The 17645-nt window shown below is 38.4% G+C and overlaps 1 long non-coding RNA gene and 1 pseudogene across 1 annotated transcript; one reads left to right on the top strand and one right to left on the bottom strand.

Moving 5' to 3' along the window:
- Positions 1–3888: 3888 nt before the first annotated feature.
- On the bottom strand, positions 3889–4654 carry LOC126597483 (uncharacterized). The gene is made up of 2 exons (XR_007614265.1): positions 4565–4654; positions 3889–4339 (listed from the first exon to the last, which is right to left on the bottom strand). It is a non-coding gene; the product is annotated as an uncharacterized LOC126597483 (long non-coding RNA).
- A 10814-nt stretch (positions 4655–15468) lies between these two features.
- Positions 15469–16422, top strand: LOC126596092 (probable membrane-associated kinase regulator 2; annotated as a pseudogene).
- The last annotated feature ends 1223 nt before the right edge of the window (positions 16423–17645 follow it).

Raw genomic sequence — 17645 nt, 5'->3', positions numbered from 1 at the left:
GTATTTAATTAGGATTTTGAGGGATTTTAATTTGTTTAATGAATCTAAGGGTATTCAATCCGGATTTTAAGTGATTCTCTGAAATTCAATGTGTATTCAATCAGGATTTTAAGATAGTTTATTAAAATCCTTAGAAATCCGGGTGTATTCAATTAGAATTATAAAGAAATTTATGACATTCCATGTGTATTCAATTAAAATTTGAATTTAAAGAATTTGGAAAAGTTGAGGAATTAGAGGGAATTGGAGAGATTTTGTAGTGTATATTAAGCATCCACAAATCTCACCTCTCACCATGAGATTTCGAGATAATTGAATCAAAATTTTACATGGAATCTCTACAAATCAGTTAAAACTCCATAAAAATCCATGGATTTATAAATTCATTAAAATCTCTCAAATTCCCAATTGAATACACATCTCAATACTTGGTGCACATGCCTCTAGCTTCCCCACAAGCATATCAGAACAAACTGGCTTCCCCGGTGATGAAGGGTCCAGATCCTAGACCCGGCAGTTTCTGACACGACACGGTAACACGACACGAAATAACGGGTTTCAGGTCAACATGATAACCTATCGGATCATTATCGGGTGAACTGTTAAGAACCCGTTAAGAAAATAATTATTTTGATAATTTTAAAGTTTAATTACTAAAAGATTTATTATAAAATACAATAGCCATATTAATATATACAATATATTCTATTATGAGAGTTCCTTATTATCATTACTAGGATAAATTTTACTTAACATGTTGTTGTCCAAAATTAAAATAAACTAATATACTATTTGTATAGACAAGAACTAATAAGACATGCATACAAGTATGAAAAATTTGAAAGAATATATAAATACTCGTGATTCATCACTATTCCTCCATGAATAAATAATGGTTACACTTACATTATCGTTTAGATTTTTAAAATCTTCCAAACCTTCATAAATAATATTTTTTATTTGAGGGAAAAATTAATAAAATTAATAACAATTATTGTAGAAGTGTAAAAAATGTAAAAGAAATATACAATCACTCATAGTGACAAACTTTACAACTTTCATGAAGGGGTCAGCTTCGAAATCCAACACTATAATTCATAAACCTTAAATTTATATTTAACTATCGATTGTCATTTACGCTTTATTATTCTTACTGAATTTCATTTTTTAAATTTTCTTTTTTGAAAACATGATCATCTGGCGGATGTAAGAAGATGAACGGTTCAAATCTTTGATATCATGTTTCGATATTTACAATTAACTGAAATATGAGTCAATATCATATAGTTTGTAGAAACTTTATAAATATCAAACAATATTTTCACTAACCGTAAAACTCTAAATATAATATCAACGATCCAAACCGTTCATCTTTTTGCATCCTCTACTAGGTCAAGTTTTCAAAAAAGAAAATCTGAAAAAACAAAATTTGATGAAAACAATGAAGCGTAAATGTAAACAACAATCAACGATTAAATTTTGATCTATGATTTATATGATTATAGTGGCGAATTTCAAAGTTAAGTTCTTCATGAACATTGTAAAGCTTGTCATTACGAGAGTTTATATATTTTTTCTATATTTTTTTACACTTCTACATGAATTAAAAAACTATTAAAGACTTTAGATAAGTGAAAATATACTTAAAAGAAAATTGTGTTTTTATGTTTTAGATGTGACAATATGGTATGTATATACTTATTTAGCATTATATTTTTCATTTGATTATTTATTGATTTAAAATACATTTTTCTTAACGGGTAACGGGTCGGGTCATATTACCTGTTAATATTATCGGATTGATTTCGAATCGGGTCATTTTACCTGTGTATTTTAACAGGTGTTACACGACACGATCCGTAAGATATCGGGTATGACACGAAAATGACACGAACACGAAAAATACGATACGAATGTCAGGTTTACCAAATCCTGACGGAAGGGAACTGAGGGATTCGAAGGGCTCGGGTCAGGTCCTCGAATCTTCTGATCAACGTGAGGAACCAAGTCAAGATCTCCGATTTCGGAGTGAGTCGGATTTTGGCTCATACCATTGACCCCTGCAGTTTTTCCGCCAAATCAGACGAATTGTGGCACCCAATTAATTCAGGAGATGGGAACATACTTATGCGGTCAACTAACGATGTGAAAGATGTTCGTCAGTTGGAGAATGAGAGCTCTGGAGTGAGTCCAAAATTTGAATCAAGGATCGAACTTCTTCCTTTTCGAGGCGTCATGCTTTTTACCGAACCTGGGGGGAAGGTCTTCGACGGTCCGCGACAGCTCGTTTCTTGGGTGGTGGTGGTGGTGGTTTGATTGGGACTCGAGATGACCAAATTATGGTTAAGGGCTTGTGGGTTTTGAGGGGTGGCGGCTGAGAGAGGAGTGGAAGGAGCAATTTTTTTTTTTCATTTTAATTTTATTTATTTATTATTTTTAATTTTTAATATTCACGTGGAGCCATGTTAACACGTGACGCACAGTCACTGTCCACGTGGGTGCCACATTATCAGCTAGCTGATGTTTTGACAGAAAACATAACGGATGTATAAAAATGTCTCATAATTATGATTTTAGGTACCAGATTGGGACTAAAAAAAACTTGATGTATGAAATGTTAAAAACCAAGAAACTTCAGGGTAGTAAACTAAGATTATCCCTTTATTTTATTATTTTGTACACCTTGTAAGCTTTTCAAAATATTTTTATAAGAGAGATTTAGTTTTTCATTTTATTTTTATTTTTACTTTCGCCAGGCACGGGTTTTATTTTTTATTTTTTATAAACCCTTAGATTTCAAGGTCATAAACTGAGTTTAAATTGAAATTAACCCTTAAATAAAACCCTTAGATTTCTCTTCTAATAGAACCTCAACTCGTCTACCTTCGTTAATCTCGTACCAAACCTGCAAGGTCTAAAATGCATAAGGTGAGCAAAATCATAGCTTAGTAGGGACATAAGTCTTATCAAGGACAATTGTTAAGGCTAAACCGAGTGTCATGTAACACGTAATCAACTATAACATATTATCATTAATCACTATTTAATTGATAAACCATGAATGCAACTTAACTTCAATTACCAATACTATTTAATTGATAAACCATGATTGCATCGTTACTTCAATTACCCCAACCCGTTAATCTATATAATAAAACACACGAACCTGCATGTCCCATACCCTACATTTTACAACAATAGTTGAATGTTCTATTATACAAACTTGCCCCCATAACTCAATCATCCCAAAATTCCCCATTTTGTTGGTCACCTTGTTCTCCTCTCGGCCGCCAGAGTCCCCACTACTTCATACCATTCCAATAATTACACTTTTCTCGCCCTTGCAGGTCCCAACGAGAGTTGAACTCAACCACACAAAATATAGTTTCCTTTTCATTACCCAATCTCTGAATATACCAATAAAAACAATATGAAATGTTATATGCATATAATTATCAACATTATCACAACATCCACATTATTGAAAATAACAATAATATCAAAACAGTTATATCAGTTATAAACATATTAAGTATAACTCATATTTCACAAAGCTTAAATAAGACAAACACCTAATAGTGATAAGCAAACACCCCAATAGCGATAAGTTCCCCAAGAAACCCTTCCAAAGCTAAACGAAGATCTACATCACTACCAACAAAGCTAAATTTCTTGATCACTCCTAACACTGTATTTCTTCCATTCTATTTTCTTTTCTAAAATCCTTCTCTAAACATATATAATATATACACACAAGTACATACATATTATATTTACACCAACCTCCACGTAAAAATAAAAAATAAATAAAAAATAAACAGTTCATACTTGCATTAATAGTATGCACTAGAAATATTGCCCGCATGTTGCTGCAAGAATAGAAATCGCATGAAAAAATGTTTCAAAGCTATAATATATTGTTACAGAATGTTAATGTTATCTAGACCGAAAGATGTTTGAACTTATTGAAAGAATTTTTACATGAAGAGCATAAATTGGATGAATGAAGCTTTTGAAATTCTTTGAACCACTCTAAATAGCATTACCTGTGAATGATTGATTGTGTAACAAAAATTAGTAAAAGAGTATAATAGATGAAACTTTCATATGTATAATTCAAACTTCTACACATTTATCCGTACTTTACAAATTGCTAGAAACTGCTAAGATAACAATTGGTATCACATAATTGGTATGCTATTAAACATAATGAATTCCATGAAGCAAAAATAAAAAATGATATGCAATTTTAACTTACGATGCTAAAGAAGCTCTATAAGAGTAGTTGGATCCTCTGTGTTTTATCCATCAAAGGCATTGCAACAGTAGATCCTGGAAACTATAAAAATTCATCCAGTCAAGAGACAAAATTCAATAGTTATGGGTAAAGTGAATATGGAACCACGAATGTAAGATATACATGACAAATTTGCAAATTCATTACAATTTCAATTGAATTTCCAACTTGATTTTCTCGCTTAAAAATCTTAATCTGCAAAACCAAATTAGTTTTACCAAACATTCAAAAATAAAATCAAGTAAAGGAAAAGATCAATTGAATAACCTGAATAAGTGGAAGCATTCATACCTCAATTTAATTTCCAGCTTAATTTTGCTGCTTAAAATTTATGGTATGCAAAACAAAATCAGTTTTTGCCAAAACCCGTCCCAGAATTACATTATCGTTGATGTGAAAAGACGAAATTGCCCTTAACTGTTGCTAAGGTATGTGTGACATATTAATTTGAATATTGCATACCTTCCTAAATTCTTGGAAGAAATTGAGTTGGATTAAAAAATTGTTTGTATTTTGTGTGGTTAGGGGAAATTCACACACAAAACAAACCCCTCACTCTTCCTCTCTCTCCTATCCCGTATATCTCTTTTCCCTCTCAGTTTCTCTCTCTCTCTCTCCCTTCGAACTGTACGAACACATTCACCCACGATCATCCGAGCACGGATCGAGGGTTTCAAGGGTACCATTGTATTCGTGAGGACCCTACGAACTCACCCGTACCCATTTCAGGTAAGAAATCTTTCGATTTCACATTGAAAACCCGAGGTCCGATTTGAGTACTATTCATGAACTTTGTAATGGTTGGTTTTGAGGACAATCCAAGCTCATAGTGAGCTTTAGGAGGTTCTCACGAGGCTCGGGGACGTTCGTTTGAAGGTTTTGGACGTCGGGATCACAAGGTTCGAAGGTGGCCGGTTTTGGGTGAAATTTCCTGACGTGATTTCAAAGGATTTGGAAGTTTTTAAAGGTATAGCCTTCGTCCTCTCGTAATTTGTGAAGTTTTGGTGAAAATTTCATGGAAAACGGCTGAGAATCGAGGGAGAAAAGGGCGATTACAGGTTTGCCCAGTTTCCGACGCCGGCGAGTTTTTCCGGCAACTGGACGTAGGGGATGATGTGCGTGGGGGCGCGTGGACCCGTGCCTATCCTGACGCATGGGGGTGTGTGGCAAGTCCAAAAATTATTTTAAAAATATCTTGACGTCCGTGACGTTGAGTAGGTCACTGTGGTATATTCATATACCCAATTTGAGCATCCTATGATAAGTTATTACGCATTGTCGGTTATGTGCTTTAAATAACGTTTTTTGTAGTTGTTTCGCTTATAGGTGATACCTATCCCGAGGACGAGCGCATTCAAGGACGTCACGGGGGTTACGACTCTTCGACTTACCAATGAGTGGGCAGTATTTTCTGTATTTACCTACATACTATTGATTTTTCCCAGAAATTGAATTTAAATGAAAGTGTGTTTTAAAATGCCATGCATGCATATTATGAAATATGTGAATTAGTATTTGATGCATATATATATATATGTGAATTGGTGTCGTGGACGCACAGGTGAGTATCAGATGAGTTTTATGTTAATCATGTGATTTATTACGATGTGAATTGTATTGAAAGCTCAAACCTGCACCCTTGGTGTTAGTGCTTATATTATTCACCCCGCACCACACGCTCACCTTGGATCCAAGTAGGTGCATGTCGTACAGACCATTAGAGGGTTCCGACATGTCTTATAGACCATGAGAGGTGGTTCTGACTTGTAGGTGATTTTAGATTATTTTACAGTTGTTGATGAGAGAAGCACTAGAGCGTATTCTTACACCTTTCTTATCATACAGACTACTTCAGGTAGTTCCGATGTATGTGCAAAGTAGCATCGTACAGGTCACTGTGGTGACTCCGGTTGGATTGGATATTGAGTTTTAGAATTAACCGTACAGGACCAACTGCAGGGTCTCCGGTTGATTCCTTATTTCACTTGTTATAATGTTGCATTCTTATTCTGTTGTTGACGTTTATGGCATGGCATGCTTTCTGGTTTTTTATAAAGATTGGTGATTCAAGATATATGAAGATTTATATGTATATTATGTTATTTTCTGGGAAAATATACAGGTTTTACAGCGAGGGGTTAGAAATGTTATTAAATGAAATGTTTTGAAAAAGCTTTGTTTTACTGACCCACTCAATTTTGTTTTACACCCCTCTAGGTTCTAGTTAGCGGTGTGGTGGCTCACGAGGATTTACGCAGCGTTCTGACAGACTACATAAATGTAGGACTCACCTTCGGGTGTTGTAATTTAGTTATGTTTCTACTTGACTGCACCTAGTACTTATGCTCTGAATATGTGTGTTTCACACTTAAACTCACTCTAGCATATTGCTTGGATATTTTTGCTAGTAGTTGGCTTTTATTCCTTCATATTGATCTTATCTATTGCTTCCGCGTCACACTTTTGGTTACGTCACGCCCACATGACGGCCAGCACGCCTTGATTTTAGGATCGGGGTGTGTCAGTTTGGTATCAGAGCCTAGGTTGCAGTCCTGTATAAATTGTTAATGCTCTAATGATCTTTTGTTGTCTTCTGTCAGAACTATGTCGCCTCGTAGGGAATCACGTCGTGCTTCTGAGCCTAATTTCCCTGATATAGCTCAATTAAGGGAAGCGATGGCCTATGCTTTTCAGAATGCAATCCGTCATCCTCCTCCTCAGAGAACACGCCTGTGGACTATGTATAATCTGAAATTGGACCGCTTCAGGGGTAATGAGGGTCATGAAGGGGCAGAAAAGTGGTTAGACCATATTGAGAAGACTTTTCAGGTGATGCAGAGTCAAGGGAATCTTCCTGCTAATAGATGGGTTGAGAGCACTACTTGGTTTTTAGGACGAGAGCCAGCAGCTTGGTGGGTAAATCAAACTCAGTTTATGTCACCTGAGATGGCATCGGATTGGGAAGTATTCAAAGAGAATTTTAAGAAAAGATTTATTCCTCCGGAGTACATTGATCGTAAGAAGCAGGAGTTCACTCAATTGAAGCAAAAGAATACGTCGGCGTATGAGTATTACATGAAGTTTACAGACTTATCTCGTTATGATCCTGATATAGCTGGTAATCAGGCAGAGATGCTTCACCTTTTTAAGCTGGGAACTAAGAGGAAATGGCGGACTTTTGCTAGTGCGCTTCCTTGCACCACTTATCATGAGTTTTCTGAGATTTTAGTTCGGATGGAAGATTCCGACAACCTTCTTAGTAATAGTGAGGAAGATGAAAATAAGAATGATAATCAGAAGAAAGATGATAAGGGTAAAGGTATATCCACTCAGGGACCCCGTAAGACACATAATTTCAAGAAAAGTGGAGCGAGCTCGAGTTCTTCTAGCGGAGGATTTAGTGTCACAGGTTCGAGGAGAGGTGGAAGATTTGCTGGTGGACCCAGGTTTCAGAGGCAGAGAGACTTTGGTGGTGCTGGTGGTTCTGGTGCTCCGTTGTGCCGCTGTTGTAACTTCAGACATCATGGAGAGTGTACGAGAAGTAGTGGTGGTTGCTACACTTGTGGACAGATAGGACATAGAGCTGCTCAGTGTCCCCAGAGTCAGCAGAGGTCTCAGCAGTCTACTATGCCACCTCCAGCACCGATTCAGCAGAACTTTGGGTCAGGCAGTTATGGTCAGACGGGTCGTGGTAGTGCTTACCACTATCAGGGTGACGCTGCTCCCTATGCTCCCAGATAATATCAGTATTCTCAGGATCCTTATTATCAGACTGGGTATTCCCAAGATCCTGGAGGTTATACTTTATATCCTTCCATGCCAGCTAGCGGATCTGAGTGGTATCAGGGAGGTCAGCCCCGACAGGGAGAGGTTGCTGCTAGCAGTGCAGGACCGTCTAGCCAGTCTAGCCAGTCAGGACAGGGACGTACTTCTTAGGGGCGAGGTAACCAAGGTAACAGAGGTCGTGGTGGACGACAGCAAGCTCAGGGACGTGTTACTCATATCTCACTACAAGATGCTCAGAACCATCCGGACTTGATTATGGGTACGTTAAATATCCTTGGTCACTTTGCTAGAGTTTTGATTGATTGTGATGCTACCCATTCTGTGATTTCTCATACGTTTGCTCAAATGACTTAACCTCACCCTTCGCCTCTAGGATTTGATTTAGAGTTTGCTATGCCTGGAGGGGACAAATGTTATGTTGATAGTGTTTATCCAGAGTGTCCAGTGATGATAGATGGTGTAGTTATGCCAGCTAATCTTATCCCGTTAGATATTGTGGATTTTGATGTGATTTTAAGGGCAGATTGGTTGCATTATAATCATGCCCATATAGATTGTTACGGGAAATCAGTTACTTTTCATCGTCCTGGACTACCAGAGGTTACTTTTGTGGGTGAAAGAAGTGGGGTGAAACATGGTGTTATTTCGGCCATGAAAGCGAAGAAGTTGTTATCGAAAGGTTGTCAAGGATACTTAGCACATGTGGTGTTAAATGTTGTTCCTAGCAGTGTGGAGGAAGTTGGAGTAGTAAGGCACTATCCTGATGTATTCCCAGATGATTTGCCTGGATTGCCGCCAGACAGAGATGTGGAGTTTTCGATTGATTTGCTTCTAGGTACGGATCTATATCTTTGACTCCATATAGAATGGCCCCAGCTGAATTGAGAGAATTGAAAATTCAGTTACAGGAATTAACTGATAAAGTTTTCATTCAACCTAGTACGTCACCTTGGGGAGCTCCGGTGTTGTTTGTAAGAAATAAAGACGGAACTTTGAGATTGTGTATTGATTACAGGCAATTGAATCGGGTAACAATTAAAAACCGTTATCCATTACCTCGTATCAATGATTTATTTGATCAGCTTAAAGGTGCGTGTATGTTCCCTAAGATTGATTTGAGATCTGGCTATTATCAGTTGAAGATTAAAGATGAAGATGTACCTAAAACAGCTTTCAGGACCTGTTATGGACATTATGAGTTTTTGGTGATGCCATTTGGATTGACTAATGCACCTACAGCTTTCATGAGGCTAATGAATGAAGTATTCCAGCAATATCTTGATAGATTTGTCATTGTTTTTATCGATGATATACTGGTATACTCTAAGTCAAAAGCAGATCATATTCAACATCTTAACTTGGTATTAAAGAAATTGAGGGAGCATCAGTTGTATGCCAAGTTTAGCAAATGCCAGTTTTGGTTGAATCAAGTGGCATTTTTGGGACATGTAGTACGGCACAAAGAATTCAAGTAGATTCTTAAAAGATTGCAGCAGTGGAGAATTGGGAACAGCCACGAACCGTCACTGAGGTGCGGAGTTTTCTTGGTCTAGCAGGTTATTATCGACGGTTTGTTCAAGAATTTCCTATGATTGCTTTACCACTAACGAAGTTAACTAGGAAGGATGTTAAGTTTGAGTGGGACGAGAATTGCGAGCAAAGTTTCCAGCAGTTGAAATTTTGCCTCACTCATGCTCCAGTATTGGTACTTCCTGATAATAGCGATAACTTTGAGATTTACAGTGATGCTTCCTTGAATGGTTTAGGATGTGTTTTGATGCAGCATAATAGAGTGATTGCTTATGCTTCTCGACAATTGAAAATTCATGAAAGGAATTATCCTACTCACGATTTTGAGTTGGCAACCATTGTCTTTGCTTTGAAGATTTGGAGGCATTATCTCTATGGTGAGAAGTGTAAGATCTTCACTGATCATAAGAGTCTTCAGTATCTTTATACTCAGCATGATCTTAATCTTCGTCAGAGAACATGGATGGAGTTACTAAGTGATTATGATTGCACTATTGAGTATCATCCGGGTCGTGCAAATGTGGTAGCTGATGCACTGAGTAGGAAACCTCAAGGTCGACTAAATGCTTTGTATGCTTGCCGTGTTCCTCTTCTTGCAGATTTGAGAGCTACTGGAGTAAACTTGAAGGTAGAAGAACGAAGAGAAGCTTTTCTTGCTAGTTTCCAAGTCAGGCCAGTTTTAGTCGATCGTGTACTTGAAGCTCAAATGGTTGATGAAGAGATTCAAGAAATGATCCAATTGAGAAATGAAGGGAAAAAGAAAGACCTCAGGATTCGAGAATCAGATGGCATGCTTATGCAGGAGAACAGAATGTATGTATCGAATAATGAGGAATTAAAGAAGGAAATTTTGGATAAAGCACATTGTTCAGCTTATGCGATGCATCCAAGAGGGACTAAGATGTACCATACCATTCGACCATTTTATTATTGGCCGAGTATGAAAAGGGAAATTGCAGAATATGTAAGTAGGTGTATTGTTTGCCAACAAGTCAAAGCAGAAAGAAAGAAGCCTTTTGGGCGGATGCAACCACTCCCAGTTCCTCAGTGGAAATGGGAAAATATAACTATCGATTTTGTGTATAAGCTTCCACGTACACAGAATGGATTTGATGGCGTTTGGGTGATTGTTGATCGACTTACCAAGTCAGCACACTTCATTCCAGTGAGGGAAAAGTATCCTCTGAATAAATTGGCTAAGTTGTTCATCACGAAGATTGTGAAGTATCATGGAGTTCCAGTGAATATTATTTCTGATCGAGATCCAAGATTTACTTCTAAGTTTTGGATAGCTTTTCAGGAAGGTCTTGGTACGAAACTACTTTACAGCACTGCTTATCACCCTCAAACAGATGGACAATCAGAGAAGACTATTCAGACGTTAAAGGATATGTTGAGATCTTCAGTGTTACAGTTTGGTGATTCTTGGCATGATCGCCTAGACTTGATGGAATTTGCCTACAATAATAGTTTTCATTAGAGCATTGGTATGTCACCATTTGAGGCACTTTATGGTAGAGCTTGTCGTACGCCCTTCTGTTGGTCAAAGGTTGGTGAAAGAGTGCTAGAGGGCCCAGAGATTGTGGATGAAACTACTCAAAATGTTCAGGTGATTAAGTCTAACCTGAAAGCGGCCCAGGATCGACAAAAGAGTTTAGCAGATAGACATGCTACTGATCGAGTATATGATGTGGGTAATTTGGTATTCTTGAAATTATCATCTTGGAGAGGTGTAGTGCGGTTTGGAAAGAAAGGCAAGCTAAGTCCTAGGTACATAGGACCTTATGAGATCACCGAAAGGATTGGTGAAGTTGCTTACAGATTGGAGTTGCCTCCGGAGTTATCTAAGGTACATAATGTGTTCCATGTCTCGATGCTTCGACATTATGTTTCAGATCTTTCACATGTGATTCCTCCTCAACCTTTGGAGATTAATCCGGATTTGACGTACGATGAGGAACCAATGACTATCTTGGATCGGAAAGACAAGGTTCTAAGGAATAAGATAGTGAGCTTGGTAAAAGTATTGTGGAGGAACCACTCAGTAGAAGAAGCCACTTGGGAGACAGAAGATCGAATGAGAGAGATGTATCCAAGGTTGTTTTATGAATATTAATGGATTGATTGGTTGTATGAATTTCGAGGACGAAATTCTATAGGGAGGGTAGATTGTCACAACCCATCTCGAAATTATATTATCGTTGATGTGAAAAGATGAAATTGCCCTTAATTGTTGCTAAGGTATGTGTGACATATTAATTTGAATATTGCATACCTTCCTAAATTCTTGGAAGAAATTGAGTTGGATTAAAAAATTGTTTGTATTTTGTGTGGTTAAGGGAAATTCACACACAAAACAAACCCCTCACTCTTCCTCCCTCTCTATCTCTCTCTCTCCCTTCGAACTGTACGGACACACTCACCCACTATCATCAGAGCACGGATCGAGGGTTTCAAGGGTACCATTGTACTCGTGAGGACCCTACGAACTCACCCATAACCATTTCAGGTAAGAAATCTTTCGATTTCACGTTGAAAACCCAGGGTTCGATTTGAGTACTGTTCACGAACTTTGTAATGGTTGGTTTTTAGGACAATCCAAGCTCATAGTGAGCTTTAGGAGGTTTTCACGAGGCTCGGGGACGTTCGTTTGAAGGTTTTGGACGTCGGGATCACAAGGTTCGAAGGTGGCCGGTTTTGGGTGAAATTTCCCGACGTGATTTCGAAAGATTTGGAAGTTTTTAAAGGTATAGCCTTCTTCCTCTCGTAATTTGTGAAGTTTTGGTGAAAATTTCATGGAAAACGGTTGAGAATCGAGCGAGAAAAGGGCGATTGCAGGTTTGCCCAGTTTTCGGCGCCGGTGAGTTTTTCCGGCAACTGGAGGTAGGGGATGACGCGCGTGGAGGCACGTGGACCCATGCCTATCCCGGCGCGTAGGGGTGCGTGGCAAGTCAAAAAATTATTTTAAAAATACCTCGACGTCCGTGACGTCGAGTAGGTCACCGTGGTATATTCATATACCCAATTTGAGCATCGTATGAGAAGTTATTACGCATTGTCGGTTATGTGCTTTAAATAATGTGTGGGGGTGCGTGGCAAGTCCAAAAATAATTTAAAAATACCTCGACGTCCATGACGTCGAGTAGGTCATTGTGGTATATTCATATACCCAATTTGAGCATCGTATGAGAAGTTATTACACATTGTCGGTTATGTGCTTTAAATAACATTTTTGTAGTTGTTTCGCATATAGGTGATACCTATCCCAAGGACGAGCGTATTCAAGGACGTCACGGGAGTTATGACCCTTCGACTTACCAGTGAGTGGGTAGTATTTTTTGTATTTACCTATATACTATTGATTTTTCCCAGAAATTAAATTTAAATGAAAGTGTGTTTTAAAATCCCATGCATGCATATTATGAAATATGTGAATTAGTATTTGATGCATATATATATATATATATGTGAATTGGTGCCGTGGACGCACGGGTGAGTATCAGGTGAGTTTTATGTTAATCATGTGATTTATTATGCTGTGAATTTTATTGAAAGCTCAAACCTGCACCCTTGGTGTTAGTGCTTATACTATTCACCCCGCACCACACGCTCACCTTGGATCCAAGTAGGTGCATGTCGTACAGACCATTAGAGGGTTCCGATATGTCGTACAAACCATGAGAGGTGGTTCCGACTTGTAGGTGATTTTAGATTATTATACAGCTTTTGATGAGAGAAACACTAGAGCGTATTCTTACACTTTTCTTATCGTACAGACTACTTCATGTAGTTCCGATGTATGTGCAGAGTAGCGTCGTACAGGTCACTGTGGTGACTCCAGTTAGATTGGATATTGAGCTTTAGAATTAACCGTACATGACCAACTGCAGGGTCTCCGGTTGATTCCTTATTTCACTTGTTATAATGTTGCATTCTTATTATGTTGTTGACGTTTATGGCATGACACACTTTCTGGTTATTGATAAAGATTGGTGATTTGAGATATATGAAGATTTATATGTATATTATGTTATTTTCTGGGAAAATATACAGGTTTTACAACGAGGGGTTAGAAATGTTATTAAATGAAATGTTTTGAAAAAGCTTTGTTTTACTAACCCACTCAATTTTGTTTTGCGCCCCTCCAGGTTCTAGTTAGCGGTGTGGTGGCTCACGAGGATTTACGCAGCGTTTTGACAGACTACATAAATGTAGGACTCACCTTCGGGTGTTGTAATATAGTTATGTTTCTACTTGACTGCACCTAGTACTTATGCTCTGAATATGTGTGTTTCACACTTAAACTCACTCTAGCATGTTGCTTGGATATTATTGCTAGTAGTTGGCTTTTATTCCTTCATATTGCTCTTATCCATTGCTTACGCGTCGCACTTTTGGTTACGTCACGCCCACGTGACGGCCAGCACGCCTTGATTTTAGGATCGGGGTGTGTCAGTTTTATCAACAATTAATTATCAATTTCTGAAAGCAAAGACAACACATAAAAAGTACATTAAAACTGGAAACCAAGTCGTGATACTTCACCATTTGACATAGAAATTTTATCTTGCCTACATACACTGAAATCATTTTTTGTATCTATACACTGATAATTTGACATTCAATACGGAAAAATTAATCATGACCATTCCTCTCTTTTTGAAAATTTGAACCACAAACAATCAAAAAACCCAAATAAAAAATAAATTTAACATCAAAGAGATAAAGTATATTCCTGACCCAAAAATGGCTTGCAAGCTCCATAATAAAACCCTAAAAGACACCAAAATCTAATATATATATATATATATATATATATATATATATATATATATATATATATATATATATATATAATTCCCACATATTTGACTTTCACACTATAGGAAACACAACTTCACAATATTAAAAAATAAATAAATAAAATTTGTTGCAGAAAATGCTAAAAGGAAAAAACTGAAATTATTTACCTTGAGCATAAATGCCTTCGAAGCTGCACATAGAAGCCCCAAAAAACGAAGAGCAAAGTGTCCTGAAACAAATAAAAAAAAAAGTAAATCATACCACCAAACGACAATTCCAAGGATATAAACAAAACACCAAAAATTACAAAAACTAAATTCCAAAAAACATAGAGCCGTTGTAAATGGGTATGTTTGCCCACATGTGTATAGTGTTTATACCATACTTAGGGCCTCCGTATTTAGACCTCATATAAATACTCGGGGGACTTAAATGTAATTATGTAATAAAGGAAGGGGCAAATATGTAATAAGTAAAGAGCCCTTATTCTATAGAAGGACCCCTCGCCCTCACAATTAGGGGGAGCCTCGCATCCCCTCTCATATTCAGATAAGCTCATCCTCACATAAGGAAGCTCTCTCTCCCTCTTAATCCTCTCACAAACAGAGAAATACAATATCAGTGTGGACGTAGCCCAAACATTGGGGTGAACCACGATACATCTTGTGTTATTTACTTTCTTGCAGATTTACGGTTGGATTTACGTTGTTCCAAGACCCCTCCGATTTTGTGCATCAACATTTGGCACCATCTGTGGGAATCGACACGAAAAGCTATGTCGGATCTCTTTCATTTTTTCATCTCACCACCGTGAGACCTCACCACACCATCCACCGTTAATCTGCAAAATCTACAAAATCAACACTGGAAAATCTGCAGAAACTCAAAACCTCCTTAGGCTTTTCCAGAAAACCCCCACAAACATAAAAACCCAATAAACCAGTCCCCCATAAACACAAAAATCATCTGACTCACTTCCTGATTTAGTCTCATCTTTCTCTCTTTTTAGTCAGTATACCCACTCCTTCTTCCTTATACTGGCTCTCCCAACCATGGAAGCTTTCAGCTTGCTCAAGTACTGGCGAGGCGGTGGTGCTGTGTATGGCACCCCTTTCCTAATTGCCCCGACACTTCTGATTCTACTAAAATGCGCACCCCTACCACCACTTCACCCACCACCACAATCCTTACTGCCGTCGCCCAAAATGACGACGAAGACACCGACGACGACGATGCCCCTTTCTTCGACTTGGAGTTTGTCGTCCCTAACGAAGATGAAGCGCCCGCCGCCCAAACCCAGCAGCCTTGTGAAAACGAAGATTGTACGGACGACAGCGACGAGGAGGCCCGACGGGAAGACGACAACGGAGATGACGAGTCTGATGATTGCACTGTCTCTTCCAAGTCGAGCCAAGACCGTACTGACGACCCGAATCTGACTCTCTCTCCCTCCGATAACTTGTTCTTCAAAGGGAAGCTTGTGCCCATCGAGCCATCATTGATTGAGTTTAACCCATCTGAAAAATCCAACTCCAAGCCCCAATTCACCGGCTCATTGTTGAAATCGGCCACCAAGTTTCGTGTTTTCATGCTGGGTTTGAAGAAATCGAAGTCGAATTCAAACGCGTCAGAAAAACCAAAGAAAATGGAGCCGCCGGCTGTAAGGTCTGTTGTGGCGGTAGCGAAAGAAGCGCCATAAAAAAAACCCAGGAAAAACCATTGGAAGAGGAACCGCCGCAAAAGCAGAAATAACAGGGGAAGCTTTTCACGGTGAAATTCAAGGTGGAGGATGTCACCATTGTGTCTTTGTTTACACGAGACAATAGCTCGAGAATCCCTACAGGTAAAAAGTCTCAAACGACCCAGGAGAAGCCGACGCCGATAAGCGCTTCTGAAGAATCAGCTTCTAAGGAAAAGTGCTTTTCCAAAGAGGTAATACAAAAGTACTTGAAAATGGTTAAGCCACTCTACGTTCGCATTTTAAAGAGGCACGGCGAGAAGCTTAGACTGTCCGGGCAGCTCATCTTGAACGGCTCGACAGCAGCAGCGACTGTGGCTGAGAAGACCTAACCGGGAGTAGAAATGTCGGAGCCTCCGCCAGTTGAACAACCGCCTCGTCGGCGAGTTTTACACTTAGAACTCCATATTTGAACATTGGAATGATAATCATATGCTATGGGTCCTCTTTCGGAAAAAAGAAAGAAAAGCAAAAGTAAGAAAAAGAAAAATGAGGAGAATATATCTTGACCAGGCTGCACATGCTCCCACTTTTTTCTGAAGAAGCCACTGGAAAGCAAGATAATTCTAATACTTTGAAACCTCAACTTGACCAACGGAAAGTTGTTGTTGATAATCTTATGTCTAATACACGGCTTGTAAAAAGCAAGATACAGGAGGCAAGATACCCTCAAACCACGTGCTCAGTCTGCGAAGACTGCAACTAAAGTGAGTGAGAAGGTGGAAAACGTCAATACAAGTAGTGCTCTCTCAGCTTTTTATAAGATGGAAGAGAAAGGAATTACCTTTATTTCGTCAAAAAGAAGAAAGAGTAAGGCCGAAGTGACAGCAATAAAGGAAGACAATGATAGCTGTGATGCTCATCAGAGAAGCAAAGATAGTTGCGGTGGTGATGGCGTGCATAAAAGGGAATTATGGGCGTGACCCATTGAGCAAAGGGTTGGATTTATTTTTTGAATGATGTAATTTATTTTTCTTATCTTTCGGAGATATGTGTATAAACCCCATCAGAAGGTACTAAAAAAAAAAAAAACGACAAGCCCAAAATAATGGGCTAGAATGTTATGTTGAGGACGAATGCCCATATGCCCAAAAGAGCCAGGCCCTTTATTATCACCAACCAGGTGATCAAAAGTACGCCCAGTACTCCAAAATTATACATGAGCATTACTCATGTCAATCATACATAAACATTTGATGAGCATCACTCATGTCAATCATACATAAACATTCATGACCATCATTCATGTCAACATTCATGAGCATCACTCATGTCAACATTCATGAGCATCACTCATGTCAACATTCATGAGCATCACTCATGTCAACATCCATGAGCATCACTCATGTCAATCAACATAGACATTCATGAGCATCACTCACGTCAATCTAGCTTCAAAAGCTTCATTTACAGAGCTCTAGCTTCAAAAGCTTCATTTACAAAAGCTCTAGCTTTAAAAGCTTCATTTACATAGCTCCAGCTTCAAAAGCT

This window comes from Malus sylvestris, chromosome 13 (assembly GCF_916048215.2).
Source record: "Malus sylvestris chromosome 13, drMalSylv7.2, whole genome shotgun sequence".
Classification (NCBI taxonomy): domain Eukaryota; kingdom Viridiplantae; phylum Streptophyta; class Magnoliopsida; order Rosales; family Rosaceae; genus Malus; species Malus sylvestris.
Note: the sequence above shows the minus strand (reverse complement) of the source record. Positions and strands in the feature narration are given on the sequence as shown.